This window comes from Schistocerca americana, chromosome 5 (assembly GCF_021461395.2).
Source record: "Schistocerca americana isolate TAMUIC-IGC-003095 chromosome 5, iqSchAmer2.1, whole genome shotgun sequence".
NCBI classification, from domain to species: Eukaryota; Metazoa; Arthropoda; class Insecta; order Orthoptera; family Acrididae; genus Schistocerca; species Schistocerca americana.
This window is the reverse complement of record NC_060123.1, coordinates 126,263,640-126,280,598: the sequence shown is the minus strand read 5'-3', so window position 1 is coordinate 126,280,598 and position 16,959 is coordinate 126,263,640. Positions and strand designations below refer to the sequence as shown.

Here is a 16,959-nt window from a genome sequence, read left to right as displayed (position 1 = left end):
GACATGTTCCCGCTTGCTGGCGCGAGTCTATTGTTGTCCCGATTCCTAAGCCGGGGAAGGACAAGCACTTGCCTTCCAGTTATCGACCCATCTCGCTTACCAGCTGTGTCTGTAAAGTGATGGAGCGAATGGTTAAGTCTCGATTGGTTTGGCTGCTCGAGTCTCGACGCCTACTTACCAATGTACAATGTGGATTTCGTAGGCGCCGCTCTGCTGTTGACCATCTGGTTACCTTTTCGACCTTCATTATGAATAACTTCTTGCGGAAGCGCCCGACCGCGGCTGTGTTCTTTGATTTGGAGAAGGCTTACGACACCTGTTGGAGGGCGGGCATTCTCCGCACCATGCATACAAGGGGCCTTCGCGGTCGCCTCCCTCTTTTTATTCGTTCCTTTTTAATGGATCGACAGTTCAGGGTACGTGTGGGTTCTGTCCTGTCAGACACCTTTCGCCAAGAGAATGGGGTGCCACAGGGCTCAGTTTTGAGCGTCGCTCTCTTCGCCATAGTGATCAATCCAATAATGGATTGCCTCCCAGCTGATGTATCAGGCTCCCTTTTCGTGGACGATTTTACCATCTATTGCAGCGCGCAGCGTACACGTGTCCTGGAGCGCTGTCTTCAGCGTTCTCTTGACCGTCTTTACTCCTGGAGTGTCGCCAATGGCTTCCGTTTTTCTGCCGAGAAGACGGTCTGTATTAACATCTGGCGCTACAAAGAGTTTCTCCCACCGTCCTTACGACTCGGTCCCGTTGCTCTCCCATTCGTGGAGACAACAAAATTTTTAGGTTTTACATTTGACAGGAAACTTAGTTGGTCTCCACATGTGTCATATTTGGCTGCCCGTTGTACCCATTCTCTAAATGTCCTCTGTGTTCTCAGCGGTATGTCGTGGGGAGCGGATCGAACCGTCCTACTTCGCCTATATCGGTCGATCGTCCGCTCCAAGCTGGATTATGGGAGCTTCGTATACTCCTCTGCACGGCCATCCATCTTACGCCGCCTCAACTCCATACAACATCGGGGTTTACGACTTGCGATCGGAGCGTTTTATACTAGTCCCGTCGAGAGTCTTCATGCTGACGCTGGTGAGTTGCCACTCACCTACCGGCGCGATATACTGCTTTGTCAGTATGCCTGTCGGCTACTGGCAACGCCCGACCACCCGTCTTATCGTTCCTTTTTTGATGACTCTCTCGACCGTCAATACGGGTTGTATGTCTCTACCCTGCTACCCCCTGGAGTTCGCTTTCGTCGCCTCCTTCAACACCTTAATTTTTCACTCCCTGCAACCTTTCGAGTGGGCGAGAGCCACACGCCACCTTGACTCCAGGCTCAGGTTCGCGTCCACCTTGACCTCTGCTCGCTCCCGAAGGAGGTTACCCCCGGTTCAGTCTACCACTCCCGTTTTGTCGAACTTCGTTCGAAGTTCATTAATATGACCTTCATTTATACAGATGGCTCAAAGACCAATGACGGGGTCGGGTGTTCCTTTATTGTCGGGGCACAAAGTTTCAAATACTGGCTTCATGGCCATTGTTCGGTCTTCACAGCTGAGCTCTTTGCCCTCTACCAGGCTGTTCTTTACATCTGCCGCCACCGACATTCTGCATATGTCATCTGCTCCGATTCCCTGAGCGCTATCCAGAGCCTCAGTGATCCGTACCCGGTTCACCCTTTCGTGCACCGGATTCAACGCTCTCTTCAGCAGCTGGTGGACGTCGGTTCTCCGGTTAGCTTTATGTGGGTTCCTGGCCATGTCGGTATCCCTGGGAATGAAGCTGCAGATGCCGCGGCCAAGGCTGCGGTCCTCCAGCCTCGGACAGCTTCTTGTTGTGTCCCTTCGTCAGATTGTAGCAGGGTCATTTGTCGGCGCATTTCATCGCTGTGGCATGCCGATTGGGCTGCACTTACAGACAACAAGCTTCGGGCCTTGAAACCTCTTCCCGTGGCTTGGACGTCCTCCTCACGCCCTTCTCGGCGGGAGGAGGTAGTTTTGGCCCGGTTACGAATTGGACACTGCCGGTTCAGCCATCGCCATCTGCTGACGGCTGCACCGGCGCCGTTCTGCCCATGTGGCCAATTGCTGACGGTCCGCCACATTTTAACGTCCTGTCCGGATTTTACCACACTGCGTCTTGATCTTGGCCTGCCATGTCCTCTAGAAGCCATTTTAGCGGATGACCCACGAGCAGCTGCTCGCGTTCTTCATTTTATCAATTTGACGACCCTCTCTAAGGACATTTGATTATGCTGTTTTCTTTTTTTAATCCTATGCCTGTCAGTCTGTCTTTTATCGTGTTTTCCGTTTCGTTGCTGTTTTAAACTTGTGACTCGCGGTGCATTCCTAACGTAGTCTGGGCGCTAATGACCATTGAAGTTGTGCGCCCTAAAACCACAAAAAAAAAAAAAAAAAAAAAAAATTGTATTGAGCACACCTACAGGAAGTGGGAAAGTGAGGTTAGGCTGACAGTAAACAAGACATCATCTGTTAACACAAAAATAGAATTGACCTTTTTGCGTCAGCAAACGTTTTTCAGCAGTGCTACCAACGTCATCTACATTCATTGCGCACCTCCTTTTAAATCATTCTAACTATATAAAAGCTGTTGCATTCTTTAAAAAATCGCTTAATTTAATACATTTAACTGTAAGATGTGAACAAATGGTGGGCGATACAGTTTTTTAAGTATCATATTTGGACTTCCCATCCTGAAAAAAGAATAATGTATTTCCAGCAAAAAAGTTTTTTCATTGTTGGCCTGTGTTATTGAAAGCATTAGACGGTAATTTTCGATGTGATGAACTAAGGGGGAAATCTGAATACGATAAATAAATACTCTGTTTCTTAGAAATAGCACTAGAGAAATTAATCAACAAAATAATATTGACAACTCTACCGTCGACAGAACGTAGCCTAAAAGTTATTGTAGGGAAACGATAGAACTAACTTACCTTTGCAGCTAGTTTCAGTGGACTTCTAATCCTGGCTCGTCTCGCTATATCTACCAGCAGATACAATGATATTCGTTATAATTTGATCAATTTATTAATGTCGTCCACCAGTGTTCAGAACTTTTAATCCTCAAATCAATGAAAAGGTAGCCTAGAATTCCTAGATTCAGTGCTTTCGTAGAGGAGGTGTTCCGCCTCGTAATACCACGCTACATATTTCAGAGTTTTCCATGCTATCTCTACAGGGGCCTCTTGAGAGTACTTAAATCTGCCTAGTGACGATACAATGAGTTACACGCCAGAGAGGGAGAGAGCAACCAAAGTGGCGCCCTTTGGACCATGATTTCAGCCAGTTCGGTACAGCTAACTCCGAAAGCTGCAGCAGAACAACGTACTGGTAATGTGATTAGAGGCAGTGTAAATAACGGTCTGCGAATTCTACGTGTCTACTTACTGTTCTTCTCAAGTTGTGAAAGATTATTTATGACGAATTTCATTAGAGAATATGTATTGAGATGACGCAGTTAATGCGCCTAGCTGCTTGAAGACGTACCCAAATGACATCCGTGGGTGAACAGCACATATTATTCTTATTGCTCGTTTTTGTGTAATCAATAATTTCTTTCTAAGTGATGATTTTCCCGAGAAAATTATTCCATAAGATGTTATTGAGTGGAAATAGGCAAAATATGTCAGGAGATTGATTAGTTTGTCTCCAAGATTAGCAATTACACGAAGAACGAAAATAACTGAACTTAATTTTTTAAGAAGCTCAACACTATGAAACTTCCTGGCAGATTAAAACTGTGTGCCGGACCGAGACTCGAACTCGGGACCTTTGCCTTTCGCAGGTAAGTGTTGTACCATCTGAGCTACCCCAGCATGACAGGGCGTGAGTTCCAGTCTCGGTCGAGCACACAGTTTTAATCTGCCAGGAAGTTTCATATCAGCGCACACTCCGCTGCAGAGTGAGATTCTCATTCTGGAAGCTCAACAATATGTTTGTTTCAGTTCAAATTTTGATCAACATGTACATCCAAAAATCTTGAGCATTCTGCCCTGTTTAACTGATTTCTGCTCATGTGCTACATCAGTACCTAGTGTGAATCTGTTTTTGTAACGTACTGAGTGTAGTGCATCTTTTCAAAAAGCACTTCCCAGTTCTTTGAAAAGTGTCATTTGCAGTCTCTTCCGTTACTTTCTCTATACTGGTTTGTATTATTACTCTACCATCGTCTGCTAAAAGTAGCGGTTCACATGTATAAGGAATAGCAATGTTCCCAAAATTTGAATGCTGTCGGATTGCCATTGACATTTCTCCTAAGTCACTAAAATTTTCTACCCTTCCCACACTGTTTGAATTATTCAGAACAACCTTTTACATTCTGTCTGTTAAGGATGATTCAAACCAGCATTGTGTAAAGTCATAAGTTCAGTAAAAATTGAGTTTTATTAGAGAGTAACATAATCTAAGCAATCAGACGAAGATCACAAGATACCAACAGGTGATATGTTATTATTTAAGGCTTACACTGTTTAATGACTGAATCTATAAATAGCATTCTCAGTTGATCAACCCTTCTGGAATCCCAGCTGAGATAAGCTAAGTAAATTGTTGCTACTTAAGTTGGAGACAGCTCTTGAGTACATTACTTTTCGGAATATTTCGGACAAGGATATCAGTAAGGAAAGTGGACAAGAATTATTTGTCTTTCTTGTTACACCTCTTATTGTAAGGTTGCATGGTCTCCTGATCTTCATATCTTACATATTCCATCCACCACGATCGTATTCTGCACATCAAGATGCTTCTTTCGAGCCCAAACTCGATAAGGTAGAGTCAATTTTGTATGAATACATGTAAGCGATATGCAAATCTAATAAGTAAATCGCAAGCGCGCACTTAGGTTGAAAAAGTCGAGACTGACATACAAAACGTGACGGCCACAGGAATTTTCATTCTAGGGAGGCGGCCGGCCCTCTGGGAGGCCCTTGTCTTCAGAGGGGTGGGTCAGCGCACACCTACTTCGGCAGGTATGACCACCCAGAGAGAGGACAGCTTTTGCCAGAGTGAAGGGATAACCACCCCTGTGTTCGATTTAAAAGCAAATTCCGCTTCATTGTGTGGGAGCGCCCAGAAGACGCATTTTTTTGATGGACTGACTGCGCAGTTATGGAGTTGTCACAGGAGGACAGTATACGCCTAACGGAGATGCTACATATCTCCACATTGGTCAACTTAAACGAAACATCATTCTCCCGTTTAAATGAGCAATGCTGATTGGCAGAATATTTCTGACGCAAAGAGCCAGAGGAGTGAGGGAAGACAGCAAATGATAAACTCTAGCAACTTTTCCAGAAAAAAGGGGTCGTTCTGTTGTCGCTCTTGGAGCGGGAACACGTAACGAGAGCGAGTACGTGAACGCAAAGAGCGAGGAACAAAGTCTCTGCTGTGTACTTCGCTGGGAGAGCACCTCTGTTGTTAGCTAATCGGAGTGATACTCTATGTTGAGTGGCTCAGGATTAAGCATTGTTCATTGTGTTGGCCGCCACACTTACTGTGCGGTGTGAACATGGACAGAGTACTAGTTAAACGCCTGCGAGTGAATATTGAGTGACATCACGGTGGACTGGTTATCTGACCGGTGTACCAGGCCAATAGTTAGACTAGTGGCAGATAGGAGTCCTTGACTTCATCAAGGTGTAGGGAGAGTTTGATTGGCAAAGGTCAGTCTAGATAGAAGGAGATAGTTGTGTTCTTTGTCAGCAGTGAGCGACACAGGCAGCAGTCGTCGCAGCTCACGGTATTGTGCACTACAGCGTATGCAAGCCCCATCTGTCCTCCATAACAGTACACTCCAATACTATTCTCATGCGACAGCCTTGACCATACCTAGAAAAGTTATTCAAGCTATGTAGGTGCCGCTCTCAGCCAGTCTGCCAAGTAAATAACATTCTTAAAGAAAAGGGAGGAAAGAACCTTCCCATACTTTGTAAAATAATAACATTCCTATCCATAAGAGGCAATCTACTGTTCCGAAAAGAATTTATTAATTTATAAGAAGAAGTTTCACTTGATTTCTCAGAATTTTTTTGCAATAAATAATATTTTTCTTTCATTTAATGTTTTTCTTACACTAACTAGCAGTACTCCAGTACCCAAGTATTCCACTAGTTACGTAAGAATACAGAATATTTTTGTGTCTTTTCCTCACAGCAGACGACTCCAGAAGATATTTATTGTTGAATGTTTTTCAAGCAGTTCTTGTTGGTACATTAGGAGAAGTACATTAGGATAAGTCTGTCTGACTTCTGTAGTAGTGTGAGGTGGAAATTGATTCTTGCGGGAGCCAAAGGGTGCTTGTCGAATCAATCCATTGTGCAACTTGACAACATAAAACCCACACATTCACATTATGAAGAGTTCTAACTTGCCTGGAAAAATTCACCTTGCCAGTGATGCACTGTATATACCACTAAGGACATTGCTTATTTATTAAGTTGGAATAACTTTACAGAACTCTGTTTGATATTCCATCAGCACCGGATGAGCTATTGTTTCTTTTTTAGAATTTCTATAATTCCGTTAGCTTCAGTGAAGGGTGTTGGTGCCAATTCTAGTTGCTTGAAGCTATTTGCATGACATTTTTAGTATAAATTACAGTTATAATAAAATTTAGGCCATTTGAGATTAGTTTGATTTCGTTCTTGGCAGTGCAATTTGGTTTTGTGTCCTTCTGGAAGGATGTGTTTTGAAGATCCATATTATTCTTGTCAGCAGATTTTATCAATGTGTAACTTGCATGATTTCTGGTATTATATCCTACGATTCTCACTGAGAAATTGTTCCTCAGTTTTTGCATTCAATTTCTGCACTGACCTCATTTGAGGTCTAAATTAGCCTGCATAGTTCTGTATTTCAAATCAGTGACGAAGGCATGGTGCTTCTATAAAAGTACTTCTTTACCGTGTAGTTGGAGGCACATGCGCTGGTATTGGGCACAGACTGACAACTCGATGTCTTGGTGTTGCAGAGCAGGTGGCGGGGGCGGAGTAGCGACCAGACGACCGGGCATCCCACACGTAGCAAGGGGAGCGCCTGTACCAGCACAGGGAGGGTCCTGGGCTGGACTCTCGCACCACAACGTATAGTGATCTCTCCGAAACTTTCCGCCACAGCTCAGCCATGATGTCTGAAATATGATTTCAAATATTTAATAACACAATATATCTCTTTTCAACTAGCTTTGTCATTTGTTTGAGACATTATATAATTTCTTTCCTTCCTTGTGTAACAATGTATGAAATAATCTTCATGGAGATGAATCAATTCAAATAATAAAAAATTCCGATTGTTGTTTCATTTCGTTAGACCAACATAACCAGCTGGAATAACGCAACGACCTGTTCAAGAGGAAAAAAGCACATCATTCCAGCCTTTAACCTTTTGAAAACCAAATTAATTTAGAGCTTTTGTATTGCTGAAACAGCTGTTCGATTGTTTCTTTGATTCGTTACGAGCAAGAAAATGTTTGTAGTTTTCACCTAGTATTTAAAGTTTAAATCATTATTTTTTGTGGAACAGTTATGTTGCACTGGGGTCACTGTGGGATATATTTAAAGCAGTTGTAAGGTTACGAACACAGGTCGTTAATACACAGCGTGAGTCAGCTATCCCTACCGCTGGGGTTTATGCAGCCCACCATGCCTTCAAATACCATGCAGAAGATTTTCATATTCTCTCGCTCACTAGACGCAAAACTGTTAGTACTGCAGAAAAAATGAAGAGAACCTCTTTGTACAAAATGTAACATAGTTAAATTTTGTACAGGGCCGCGCGGGATTAGCCTAGCGGTCTGAGGTGCTGCAGTCATGGACTATTTGGCTGATCCCGGCTGAGGTTCGAGTCCTCCCTTAGGCATGGGTGTGTGTGTTTGTCCTCAGGATAATTTAGGTTAAGTAGTGTGTAAGCTTAGGGACTGATGACCTTAGCAGTTAAGTCCCATAAGATTTCACACACATCTGAACATTTTCATTCTTTTTATACTGGTATACGTTTTCTCTGGAGGCCACAGTTTGAAGGTCACTTTTCTACGTTTTTCTTGAATAATTCGAAAACTATGGCCTCCAGCGAAACCGCATCGCAGTAAAAAATTTAACTACATTAAATTCGCTACAGAAAGGTCCTGTTCATTTTTTCAGTAATACCAATGATTTGTGCATAGTGAGTGAGAGGAAATGAAAATCTTATGCATGGTGTTTGAAGGCGTTGTGGGTTGCATAAAGCTCAATAGTAGGGGCAAGTGTATCATCCCACATAGAAATTAATAAAGAAAAGGGAAGGTTAAGCTGAGCATCACGTTGCTGGCGAGTTGCAGCGAGGAAGCAAAATCAGGTGGGGAAAAGCATTGTGGCTTAGAGTAGATGGAGGCTGCTGGCCAGAATGTCGTCCCCTGGAAGCAGACTGGAATTCCCGTGTCACTGTGTACTCCGTAAAGCCGCTCGCTCACGGGTAACAGGCTAATATGGCAATGGCGAGGGTCTGACTAGGCCGATGTAAAAGGTCTCGAACAGTCTGCAAAGACACGATAATTGGTTCCAGTCTAGCTACAGAAAGTCTGATCATATGAGTGGTGTATGTATATACGTACGTTCCACATGTCCTCCTAAATCACTGTATCGATTTCACCCAAACTTAGTACACATCTCACTTACTGTCTGGAATGAAGCAATGTTTGGCTAAAAACTCTCAAAGGGCCTCACGATGAGCAAGTACCCATATTTAACCAGTATTTGGGAATGAGAGCACTTTGCGATTTGCAACAAAACTTAGAAATTATTTTCAAACCTTTGCGAGATTCATTCTGACTTCTCCCACAAAATGATGATAGGAAAAATGTTTACTACATCTTTGGTGTTCATGCTGTGGATGTCGTATCAGACATGATGTTTTAACTGATTACTTCTTCACTATTAATTCTTGATGCAACACATTTTGCAGACAGTATTCACATATACCACTGAACGTACCTTTAGAAATATATCATTGCATGACTCATGGCACAGGAGATACGAGGCCGCGAAGGCGAAAGTGCAGGGTGAAATTCGCTAGAAATACAAGTGAAACATGTGTGGAAAAATATGTGGAATATCCCTTAGTATATTTGATATAGAACGTGCTAAGAAGAAAGTATTCAGAATAAAATTAAATACATTCCACCGTTTTGGAGTTATTTAACACTGAAGTTAGCCAATCAAGTCGTTGTGCTTGCAGATTCTAGAAGTCTGCCAGAGTCAGTATCACGAAACGTATTTTTCGCTGGGTTTCCTGAAGCCGAACAGATGTAGCTTTTGCTCACATGGCTTAAATTTATCACTTCCGAAAAAGGCACGTTTTGAGTGGTAATGGGCATTTGGACAAAGGGTAACTCACAGACCCACAGATGCCTATGCATTACCGCAATTTAGCGCCTGCAAGTGCTTGAATTTGTGTGCGAAACGTCCTGATTGGGTAGCTCCTGATTGGGTAATTTTAATGCTAAGTAATTAGGTTAAGTCCCAGTGCTTCAGGTACCAGGTAGGACCTATTGCAAAACAGTGTCGCTACACGACAAGCTGCGTGAAATGTACGGGTGAGCATGACATCCCCAACTGCAGCAGAGGGGAAGTTGGAACTTTGACATGTGCCCTTAGTGGAAAGTCTAAGTCGCCAACTGGCAATGCTGCCCAGCATTCTGAGGTGGCAGCCAGACCAGTGGCTGGATGGTGGCAGTAGAGGGACAAGGTTCGTGCCAGCGCACGTTGCATTGTGGCCAAATTTATTCAAGATGGCGGCGATGACGTCATCCAAGATGGCAGCATGTAGACTTGGCAGCAGCACATGACGTCATCCAAGAAGCGGATTTCAGCGGGAGAATAGTCCAATTGTGCTACATCCACTAAGCTAACCTCAAGAAACAATGGCGGGAAGTTTGAATTTTGGCGGGAAAAATAGTCCAATTGTGCTACATCCAGTAACTTAAGCCTCCAGAAGAAAAAAAAATGGCGGGAAGTTTGAATTCCAACAGAATAATGCATGCAAAGACTGTACTTATCTTTATTATTATTATTGATTATCATTTATTAACATTTATTATTATTTATCATTTATTATTATTTATTATCATTTATTATTATTTATTATCATCAATCAATTATTATTATCATTTATTATTAATTATTATTATTGACCTGCCTTCAATAGAAAATTCCCTCCAAATTCAATTTCCAACACGATAATGGTTGCAAAACCTAACTTTTGTTTATTATTATTCATTATCATTTATTTACATTCATTATCATTCATTGTCATTTATTATCATTAATTATCATTTATTATCATTCACTGTCATTTATTATTATTTATTATTACTGACCTGCCTCCACTAGAAATTTCCCTCCAAATTCAAATTCCAACATGATAATGGCTGCAAAACCTTACTTTTGTTTATCATTCATTATCATTCATTATAATTTATTAACATTCATTATCATTCATTGTCATTCATTATCATTCATTGTCATTTATCATTCATTATCATTTATTATCATTCGTTATCATTCATTATCATTCATCATCATTTCTTATCATTCATTACCATTTACTATTATAGGCCTACCTCCACTAGAAAATTGCGCCAAATTCAAATTACAACAAGATATTCTCTCGAAAACTGTACTTCTATGTATTATTATCATTTATCATTTATTCAAGATGTCCGATTTTCTCGGTGAGGAAGCCATTCTCCTTACATCCATAACAAAAATCTATCACAACTTCAAATCCCCAACATCATAATTGATCACACTTACGATCTTTCTCCATCACTTATCTTTTTTTTCACTGGTAGCCTATCATAATCACGTCAAATAATAAACTGCACTTATAGTAACGTAATTCACATCCTTTGATTTTGCAGGGGGGAAGGGACTGAAGACTTTATTTCAAGCAGTACAGTCATCACTTGTTCTCCAACACAGTCAGCACACACATCTTTGATGTCGCAGTGCAGTCACTACGACGTCCGTGCTCCAACTGAATTAGTTCAAATCCTCGCCACCCCCTGGCCAGCGTGCGGAGACACTGCCTACGCCTGTCAGGTGAGGCAGTCGGCCACTAGCGCGGGGGGCGACCCCAGCGATCTCCCGCACATCGTAAACATGTTATCACTGAACATGCTGGAACTTGTCGAGTTTGACGTCACAGCGGCCCCTTGTCCGCTCACCACATGCATTCGTCGCCTCCACACGTTTCCCGCCAAAATTGTCTCCCTCAGAGCTGCGCCACCGCTGGCTTCTGGGTTCTTAAGCGCTGGAGTCGCGAGCGCTAGGACAGTTCTGTATTCGCCGCTCAGTTGTATACTCGCCACCGAATTGTGTACTTGCTAGTCAGTTGTGTGTTCATCGCAGCAGAGTTGTTGTTTGTCGTCAGCCGACGCTGACCTAGCCGCTCCGACTCGAACTAGACAGATCTCTGTAGACACGGAGTTCACTACTGTGTTTCTGTATCTTCGTTAATAAAGATAAGTACCGACTTTTATTTAATCAGAGTGTTTGGGTTTTCATCTTTCTGTTCACTGTTCCAGCGGACCGGTCGGCCCGCTATTAAAAGTGTGGCGGTGACTTCGTAAGCCGTTTCTACAGCGAATTGTTTGTCCCTACGAACGCCGCCACAAAACCCGCAGCACACACTGCTGTCTAATCACAGACGGGGAAACCAGAACAATTACACAAACAGAGTTTGAAGTATTGCCCTACAAACTAGAAAAACGGCCTGAATTTAAGAACTATGACTTGGAATCTGTTGTATCATTGACATCGATATTCGTGAGTGGAACTACCAGTTTCCCCTATTTTTTCGAGTATGGATATTGGCGTAGAAAGCGTGGCAGCAAGCAAGCAAAATGGGGCATGAAACAGTAAAGCTTTGTGCTTTGTGCCTGCGGGGGCCATGCCAGCATTTGTACAAGAGATTGCAGAGCGATTGTTGTCTGTGGATGCCACTCTTACTGCGCGTGTGGTCAGCGTGTGTGAGGGGGCATTTGATTCGTGACCGCTGGCTGCGCTGGATGACTGACCGACCTCACAGGAAGTATCTAGTGATGTGACTCTATGCGCAGTGCAAGTGCTTATATTTTTTTGAAATCTCTCTGCCTTTTCACCCCCACGGCCAGCCCTTTCTCTGCAACACTTTATGCACCACGTTCAAACCTGTCGATGCCAACCTCACACAGCCGTTAGCCACATGTACCTGTGCGAGCGAGAACGCAGTGCTACACTTTTGGTGGCAAATTGCTCGACAGTTGAATCCGCCATGACTATATAATAGCACCTTTGAACCGCACTAGAACGCCCGCTAATTGAATCGCTCTCGCACGCTCATAATAACTGTACAATCGCTGCGCCGCCGCCCCGCTTACGTCACACACCCTCCATACACGCGACGGACATAGCCTTCTGTAAATACCTGGAAAATGACTCTTTATTTCAGACGTTACAGTCATGCAGGTGTGTCCCAACTGACTTCTCCATGCTCACACAGCGAAACTCCAGAGCGCAGCTGACGTACGCGCGGCCGGCTGAGCCCGCTCCCTGGCCCGCTGACATCAAGCACACCCCCACGGCCAGCACACCAGGTAGGCGGCGGCGAGTGGCGCCTGAGGGTCCCGCCCAAACGGTCGGCCGTGCCCGCGAGCACTTAATGCCGGACAAGATGGAACCTGTCAACTGCGTGCCGTACAAAGGATACGTTTGGCGCCAGAGTTTGACCGACAGTGGAATCCACCATGACCGTATAACAGCGCATTTGGTCGTCGCGAGAACGCTTGCTAATTCACTCTCACCACCTCGCTATATTAAATAATTCCATTTACAATTTCATATACATATTCAAACGTGTTCAACTTCCTAATTTCAACTACTTTTCGAGGACCAGACCGCCACCTCCGCCTCCTCCTAGGAACCAGCGCCAAGTTTCAAATCTGCCAGTAAACAAAGTTCACTTGCGCTTCCACCACCAACCTAAGAAAATTGTCTCAAACTAAGCCACCGGCACTCAACCTCTTCCTACACCTTTCTGGTAAATGGACTCTCCGTGCACTACGTCCATGGATGGAGGAACGAAGTTACTTCATTTAGGAATGGAGTATATGTATCATGCCAACATGTCCTGCATCATATAGACCTGCAAAACACTCCTACATAACACATTTATAATGTTCTACACACACGCTTGCTAATTGTAAACAATTAAAAATAACTCATAGCACAGCCTACAGACACGCGAACTGCTCGTAAATAATGCAAAACATTTACCTCCAAACAGCCAGACAACTGCTGATTTTCGGAAATAATTTCGGTGCATAGACTGATGGAAGGAGGAACGAGTGTACTTTATTTATTTGCAACATATCTTTTTGAAACTTTTACTTCTCATAGGTTTCGATATGTAAGGCTAAAATAAGGCAGTTTCTGAACTCCAGTTGTGCACTACTCTTGACAACACAACCACACTCATCGAGATATTCATTCCAGTCCAGACCTGTAACTCCTCTACAGATAAATTAGTCCAGTTATTTGTCTACTCACTCACATTCTGACCAGATTGCCGTTATTGCGCAAAAACAGCTCAGACTGTGCTGTGCTGCTCGGGGAAGTAAGGAAGGGATGCACTCTATTTATTTGGAGCCCTTTTATTTAGTCGTGGAGTATATTTGTCACAAAACACCCGCACTTATCCGACTGTGGTCATCTGACACAGGCCACAAACACGTAAACAACTCCTAATTTACGACGTGGGAGAGATCGCTGTGCTCGCCCCCCGCGCTAATGGCCGACCGCCTCACGTGACAGGCGTAGGCAGTGTCTCTGCACTCTGCCCAGGGGGTGGCGAGGATTTGAACTAATTCAGTTGGAGCGCGGACGTCGTAGTGACTGCACTGCGACATCAAAGATGTGTGTGCTGACTGTGTTGGAGAACAAGTGATGACCGTACTGCTTGAAATAAAGTCTTCAGTCCCTTCCCCCTGCAAAATCAAAGGACGTGACTTAGGTTACTATAAGTGCAGTTTATTATTTGACGTGATTATGATAGGCAACCAGTGAAAAAAAAAAGATAAGTGGCGGAGAAAGATCGTAAGTGTGATCAATTATGATGTTGGTGATTTGAAGTTGTGATAGATTTCTGTTATGGATGTAAGGAGAATGGCTTTCTCACCGAGAAAATCGGACATCTTGAATAAATAATAAATGATAATAATACATAGAAGTACAGTTTTCGAGAGAATATCGTGTTGTAATTTGAATTTGGCGCAATTTTCTAGTGGAGGTAGGCCTATAATAATAAATGATAGTGAATGATAATAAATGATAATGAATGATAATGAAAGATAACAAATGATAATAAATGATAATGAATGATAATAAATGACAATGAATGATAATGAATGACAATGAATGATAATGAATGTTTATAAATTATAATGAATGATAATGAATGATAAACAAAAGTAAGGTTTTGCAGCTATTATCACGTTGGAATTTGAATTTGGAGGGAAATTTCTAGTGGAGGCAGGTCAATAATAATAAATAATAATAAATGACAATGAATGATAATAAATGATAATGAATGATAATAAATGACAATGAATGATGATGAATGTAAATAAATTATAATGAATAATAATAAACAAAAGTTAGGTTTTGCAACCATTATCATGTTGGAATTTTAATATGGAGGGAAATTTCTAGTGGAGACAGGTCAATAATAATAAATAATAATAAATGACAATGAACGATAATAAATGATAATGAATGATAATAAATGACAATGAATGATGATGAATGTAAATAAATGATAATGAATAATAACAAACAAAAGTTAGGTTTTGCAACCATTATCATGTTGGAATTTTAATTTGGAGTGAATTTTCTAGTGGAGGCAGGTCAATAATAATAAATAATAATAATAATAGATAAATGATAATAAATAATAATAAATAATAACAAATGTTAATAAATGATGATCAATAATAATAATAAAGACAAGTACAGTCTTTGCATGCATTATTCTGTTGGAATTCAAACTTCCCGCCATTTTTTTTTCTTCTGGAGGCTTAGGTCACTGGATGTAGCACAATTGGACTATTTTCCTGCCAAAATTCAAACTTCCCGCCATTTCTTCTTGAGGTTAGCTTAGTGGATGTAGTACAATTGGACTATTCTCCCGCCAAAATCCGCCATCTTGGATGACGTCATGCACTGCTGCCAAGTCTACATGCCGCCATCTTGGATGACGTCATCACCGCCATCTTTAATAAATTTGGCAACAATGCAACGTGCGCTGGCACGAACCTTGTCCCTCTACTGGTGGCACCAGCCATGAAGACACACTGGTGAAGTGGAAGAATTCGACGACTTGCAGCCTCGAAGCCAGCGCAACAGACAGAAAAACCGGGAGCAGTGCCCCTTATTTCGAATATCCCCCCAGTGGTGGAAAGGTGGGAAATGTGCCCATGCCCAAGAAGATGCAGCAGCAGGGGAATGACAACATGAGCACCACACTGCCTGATGGCATAGGCGACGGAACTGCCGCCTCCAAAGCCACCATGGCAGCAGAGAGGACAGTATTCTGAGCTTTTCTTTGCTGTAGAGATTAGGCGCCCTGCCAGCAACTGCGTGTGGCACTTACCCTCGACCTCAGTGCTGAAGGACAGGAGACAGCCCTCACCACCACCCTATACAGGCAGGAGAAGAAAGAGGAGGCCACTACCGAGCAGTAGATGCATAACTTCACATTCGCCACCCGACCACTCAGGCTAATGAAGAAGAAGACGCCGGCCGCCACATTCGCTCCGCCGCCATGGCCCAAACAACAGCGAACATCCAGCAAAGCCACCGTGGAGAGATGCAAGAGACCTGCTGGAACGTCCTTCAGCACATCGAATCAATCGCTCGAGGTGCCGTCTCACAGGGAGGCTGATCTACACCAGTAGAGCTGCCCCCAACAATAGAACAATTGACATTGGTATAGAGCTGCATGATAGCCGATGGTACACTACTGGCCATTAAAATTGCTACACCACGAAGATGACGTGCTACAGACGCGAAATTTAACCGACAGGAAGAAGATGCTGTGATAAGCAAATGATTAGCTTTTCAGAGCAGTCACGCAAAGTTGGTGCCGGTGGCGACACCTACAACGTGCTGACACGAGGAAAGTTTCCAACCGATATCTCATACACAAACAGCAGTCGACCGGCGTTGCCTGGTGAAACGTTGTTGTGATGCCTCGTGAGGAGGAGAAATGCGTACCATGAAGTTTCCGACTTTGATAAAGGTCGGATTGTAGCCTATCGCGATTGCGATTTATCGTATCGCGACATTGCTGCTCGCGTTGGTCGAGATCCAATGACTGTTAGCAGAATATGGAATCATTGGGTTCAGGAGGGTAATACTGAACGCCGTGCTGGATCCCAACGGCCTCGTATCATTAGCAGTCGAGATGACAGGTATCTTATCTGCATGGCTGTAATGGATCTTGCAGCCATGTCTCGACCCCTGAGTCAACAGATGGGGAAGTTTGCAAGACAACAATCATCTGCACGAACTGTTCGAGGACATTTGCATGGACTATCAGCTCGGAGACCATGGCTGCGGTTAACCTTGACGCTGCATCGCAGACAGGAGCACCTGCGATGGTGTACTCAACGACGAACCTGGGTGCACGAATGGCAAAACGTCATTTTCCGGATGAATCCAGGTTCTGTTTACAGCATCATGATGGTCGCATCCGTGTTTGGCGACATCGCGGTGAACGCACATTGGAAGCGAGTATTTGTCATCGCCATACTGGCCTATCACACGGCGTGATTGTGCGAGGTGCCATTGGTTACACGTCCCGATCACCACATGTTCGCATTGACGGCACTTTGAACAGTGGACGTTACACTGCAGATGTGTTACGACCC

At 43.4% G+C, this 16,959-nt stretch overlaps 1 long non-coding RNA gene across 1 annotated transcript in view; it reads left to right on the top strand.

The window, feature by feature from the left end:
- The window catches only part of LOC124616794, a 195,030-nt gene extending 187,798 nt beyond the window's left edge, over positions 1 to 7,232 (top strand). The window contains exon 4 of the long non-coding RNA XR_006979885.1: positions 6,988 to 7,232. This is a non-coding gene — a long non-coding RNA (uncharacterized LOC124616794). The remainder of the gene's footprint in view (positions 1 to 6,987) is intronic.
- Positions 7,233 to 16,959: the final 9,727 nt, after the last annotated feature.